Raw genomic sequence first — 5,773 nt, 5'->3', positions numbered from 1 at the left:
TGTTTATTAGAATTTCTCAGCACTTCAAATGCTAATGTCATTAAATTATAGTTTGTTTCTTTAAAACTATTTGTAAGCTATTAAAATTCCTAAAACCTTAAATTAACAAAAAAAAAATGTTTAACTATAAACATATCATTTTGTTTTGTGAAGATTTTCAATATCTTACAATTATAATTCCGTGTAGAAGACTATTAGTTAAATCATTTTTCTTGTTCTGATTATTGAAAGAAAATAAAAAAAAAAACTTTTTTAATATTCTTGGGAATACATTTTGTAACTACATATTATGTATACCTTAAAAGCCTCTTTATTTATATGAAACATTAGCCACAGTGGGCCGTCCTAATAATTAAACCAGAATACTTAAATTTGATCTTCTAATATGCAACGCTATCAAGAACGTGACTCCCATACTATGATACATTAATCTGTAGTGAGATCAATATACTTTTTTTTTAATATAACAATCTCGTATCAAATCGTAGCATAGTACTCTAGAGCTTTATGAATACCTGGTACATTATATTATGAAATAAACCTGACTTAAACTATGTTTTGTTTTGTTTTAAAAAGAACGAGAAAATTAAAGTAAAGTATAATTAATGATTAGCAAAAGGTGGCGACGGCACACCACACTGACTCGCTCCACACTAAATATGTTTCCAAACTTCTTAAATATGTTTGTCTATATCAACTTGCTTGTTTTTTTTTCTTGTTTACTCATTAAGTAAAATTTTTTTCTAAAATTCTAAGTGTGTTATCTAATTACCCATATAGGGTGCCATTCTTTGATATTTTATCCATACACCGGTCTTGCCCTGGCGATGTTACCTTTTTCATATGTTTCGAATAAGCAACAATTTAATTTGGTTTTCTTAAGATATTTTTATTCCTACTTAAGTCGTTAGTTGAGCCGTAAACAGTCATATCAGTGTTGCATATAAAACATGATTATTCAATTTATGCTCAACTTTTATGCAGTACCTCAACCCAATAAATAGATCTTACTCTCAGGAGGATATAAAACTAGGAAGGTGATGTTTAGTTTATTTTTTGTTCAGCTTAATAATTAATATTCGAACGTTCTTGAGGTGTCACTGCGAAATAAGATTTTACGTTTTGCACATGTCGTGAGCGAACAGAAAATTGGAAAGGAAATAAATAATCATCACATTTAATTGAAAAATTTTCTTTTACGATTTTTTTGCATATCATGAACTCTTAACATCTTATTAGGAGAACATAAAACCGAGCGGGTGTGATTCACTAGAGGATGAAAGTGAAACTATCCACATTTATTATACGAAACTTGTATTTGTGTGATGATTGATTTCTATGTGTGTGTGTGTGTGTGTTTGTGTGCTGGCTGACTTTCATGCTTTCCAAATGTAATGTTAAACTAATTAAAAAGACTTCTTCTGATCTTCTTTACAATCGTTGAGATATCGCTCTCCATAACCTAGTCATTAGAATTGTACGGGCTGCAGATTTATTTAATTCATATTTTGAAAAGTATTAAATTAAGACTTACCTAGACCTGCTCCGTAGTACTCCATATACTAATCTATAATATAAAAATAAGTCGAGTTTTCCTTCCTGACGCTATAACTCCAGAATGCACAAACAGATTTCCACGGTTTTGCATTTGTTGAAAAGGTCTCGGGCTCCGTGAGGTTTATAGCAAAGAAAATTCAGCAAAAATTCATTAGAAAAGCGGGAAAATCATTTTTAATACAGCGCCATCTCTGAAACATTGCATGTACTACAAACCAATATTTTAAGTAGATGGCGCCGGTGCGTGACACATTGTTTGACAGCTACTTATTGTTTTCTTCTCAGTTAATTTCATGTGACAAACCGGTGTGAAATTGTGAAAAAAAAGTAAAAATAATAAGTTATTCGTTTCTTAACATTTTAATTGGAAACCATCAAATCAATCACGTGTATTGTGTACATTTTTATTCAATTTCAACAGCAGGTATTTGTCTTTAAGGCGGTAAGTTGAACTGTGTAAATTATGTGGATCGTGCATTGGAGGTTAAATTCACCACTCTGCCCATAGTTAAAAATGCCTAGAGGACGACGTGCGAACATCGGCCGCCGCACAAGACATGCAAGTCAGCAACAAGTGTATTCACAGAACTTAAGTGAAGAAAGACAAAATATAATAAGAGATAATGCCCGATTGAGACAACGCGTGAGCACACGAAGATCATTGGCATCATACAATCGCTTGGCATTCCAATATGATCCCACTGCGAACTACAGTGATGATGAAAATTTAAATATTGGACCAATGACGACTGTATGCCGATATTCCAATGCGTTAAAGTTCAAAAGAGAAACGGCTGGATTGTGCTGCGCAAGTGGAAAAGTCAAACTGGATCCATTACTTACACCACCACAGCCACTGAAACCATTGTTCGATGGAAGTGATCCCGATTCCAGCCATTTTCTTCAACACATCCTTGATTACAATAAATGACGAAATCAGCAACTTCCAAATGGGCAAATACGTCAGTACTAATGAAGCACTGTGGCGATTATTTTCATTTCTAATTCATGAAAGATATCCCACAGTTGTACATTTAGCAGTGCATTTGGAAAATGGCCAAAGAGTTTACTTCACTGAAGCTAATGCAGCACAACGAGCTGAGAGACCACCATCGACAACATTGACTAGCTTCTTTGCAATGTGTGAAGCAAATCCATTCGCAGCGACGCTGATGTACGTTGAAATGCCCAAGTATTACACTTGGAATCAATCAACAAAGAAATTCCAACGTCGCAAACAAGGAACCCCAGTTCCAGATTGGCCACAGGTGTTTTCCACTGATGCACTAGGTCGCATGTATACTGTTCATCCTAGAAATGATGAATGTTTTTATTTGCGACTGCTGTTGGTAAATGTACGTGGACCAAAATCATTTGCGCATTTGAAAACTGTGAATGGCCACCAATGCCAAACATATCGAGAAGCATGTCAACAATTGGGTTTGCTAGAGAACGATTCTCATTGGGATTTAACACTTGCGGATTCAGTTGTTTCATCAAATGCGTAACAAATACGAACGCTGTTCGCAATTATCATCACCACATGTTTGTCTTCACAACCAATTCAGTTATGGAACAAATACAAAGACGACATATGTGAAGATATCTTGCATCGCTTGCGCATTCAAACGAATAATCCTGACATGCAAATAACCGATGAAATCTACAATGAAGGATTGATTCTGATTCTGAGGATCAATGCTTGACTATTGCAAACAAGCTACTGATTGAAGTAAGAATGATTGCACCAAATCGATCAATACACGATGCATTCAACCAAGAATTAAATCGAGAGCTGCAATACAATGTTGATACATTGCAGGAATTCGTTCAAAATAATGTGCCGTTGCTGAATGAACAGCAAAAACCAGTATACGAAACATTAATGCAAACGGTGGACAATAATACTGGTGGTCTATTCTTCCTGGACGCATCTGGAGGAACAGGGAAAACATTTGTCATTTCATTGATTTTGGCCACTATTCGATCAACAGGTGACATAGCTTTGGCGTTAGCATCATCTGGAATTGCGGCGACTCTTCTAGATGGCGGTCGTACTGCACATTCTGCGCTTAAGTTGCCACTCAATTTAAACACAATTGAGACTCCAACATGCAATATTTCCCGATCCAGTGCAATGGGAAAATTGTTGACGCAATGAAAGCTCATTGTTTGGGATGAGCGCACAATGGCACATAAGAAATCACTTGAAGCACTTAACTTCACACTGAAGGATCTTCGGCGAAATAACACTTAATTTTTTTTTCGAAATGAATTCATTACTGTTGTGAAATGAAATAAAATTTTTCCTTTTCAAATATAAAACAAAAAAATTTTTTTCTTCATCTTTTAATCACCAAACGAAATGTTACATAAAACGAAGCCATTTGGTGGCGAAACGGAGTTCGCCGGGTTTGCTAGTATTATATAATTAAAACTTTTATTCATAACAGTGCGCTTTATCGTTAACATATATTTATGAAAGAGCCATTTACTAAGGAAGAAAGAGATAAGAGGTTTATGTCAGAAGCAGTTTTTTATTTACGGATTTGACAATTAATTGTTGTACATAAAATTAAGATTTTCGGATATGTTACACGTTTTTTTCTTATTTTATATGTACATGATCCCGAAGTTTCCGATCCCGATTTCGGTTAACTTGTAGCAACCGCAATCATGAACAGACGAGATGAAAATAATATAATTTTCGTAATGTTATTCGTAATGTGTTGGTTTTGTTTAAACGAAAATCATTGATATTATTAATAGTTGATTTATGTTTTTTGAAGTTAGTTTTAGAGTTAAGTATCCTGTTTGCGTCGAAGAGGTTTCCATTCAATTTTTGAATTTTAATTACATAGTGAGTGGAAAAAGGTATAAACAATGAATACAACACTAACGCGGGTCACTATATCATACAAGGTATTTATTATATGCAATACAGTTTGATGTTTTAAAAATTCAAATTCATATTATTTCATGAGAATCTTTTATACTTTGTTCTTACTAAGACTGGTTTCAGCTTCACAGCTGTGTAGATATAAAGATTAAATATATGACATCTTATTTTATTCGAGCACATTATTGAGCCTTTCAAATACCCATTTGTATATTATATCATAGGATCAATATTCTCTTTGTTTTCGTAGCAGTTTTTTGATGTGGTAGAGCTAGCAGTGGTTATGTTACTACAGCTCGAAAATGGGCCTGCTCGATCGGGGAAGAGCCATCCCCTCACAGAAGATCGGCGTGTAGTAGACTTGAGTGACTGCTTCTGGTCCACTGAGTGAGAGAGCCGGTTGCCCTTTGCCTATTCCCACCCCTCCCTTTTCCTCAACAATCAAGGTTGGCAACGAATCCGCAACATCTATATTGCGAATGTCCGTGGGTGATGGTAAGTACAACCCATCAAATTGGCCGTCTGCTCGTTTGCCAGCTTTCACATTTTAAAAAAAGCACCCTCGTAGCAGATCGTAAGCTTTATGAATACCCGGTACCTCACGTTATGAAATGACGTGACTTTAAATTAGGTAGATTATTTAAACGAACGACCCCACAGGTGCACTCCTATATCTTATATATCTTGAAAGATTTTAAGTTGCGTAGAAAAAAAAGGAGAAGAGAAACATGCATGTGTTTATAAATTATTATAATTAATTACGTGTCATCTCAAAGTCTCAGAATTACAAAGCAGTGAGAGAACTCTTTCAGCTTTGTTTAAAAAAGCCTGATTATATATATGAATTGTAAATGAGTACACATTTACATACATGTACACGTATATATTAATATTATACGTAGTATCTCTACAAAATATTTGAAGCGTAGTAGTGCTCTTTTCCTTTAGTGACACTAGTGCCCTTATTACTAAAATAAACGTGAATACCTAATAATATCTTGCATTCACATACATAGACGATTCACGACGAGCAATTTTTTATATTCTCAAGGTATTTTTTTTATAAACCCTTAATCAGAAAGGAATTTTATACAAAAATAACCAGCCGCACTTTCTACAAAAAGGATTAATTCAGAAAAATTTCAATGTAATTTTCAAACTAACGGTTTTAATGCAGAGATGATTTTCAATCAAAATAATTAATTAATCAATCTAGAAAAGAAAAGTCGATGGATCTCCTTCACAAAGCTGATTTTGATTTAATTGATTGCGTAACACCGCTACAACTCACAACATATTACCAGGAGAACATAAAAC

The 5,773-nt window shown here is 34.3% G+C and overlaps 1 long non-coding RNA gene across 1 annotated transcript; it reads left to right on the top strand.

The window, feature by feature from the left end:
* The first annotated feature begins 1,734 nt into the window (after positions 1-1,734).
* On the top strand, positions 1,735-3,047 carry LOC133319346 (uncharacterized). The gene is made up of 2 exons (XR_009752990.1): positions 1,735-1,981; positions 2,066-3,047. It is a non-coding gene; the product is annotated as an uncharacterized LOC133319346 (long non-coding RNA).
* Positions 3,048-5,773: the final 2,726 nt, after the last annotated feature.

The sequence above is a fragment of the Danaus plexippus genome, chromosome 17, assembly GCF_018135715.1.
Source record: "Danaus plexippus chromosome 17, MEX_DaPlex, whole genome shotgun sequence".
NCBI lineage: Eukaryota > Metazoa > Arthropoda > Insecta > Lepidoptera > Nymphalidae > Danaus > Danaus plexippus.
This window is presented reverse-complemented; position numbering and strand designations above follow the sequence as displayed.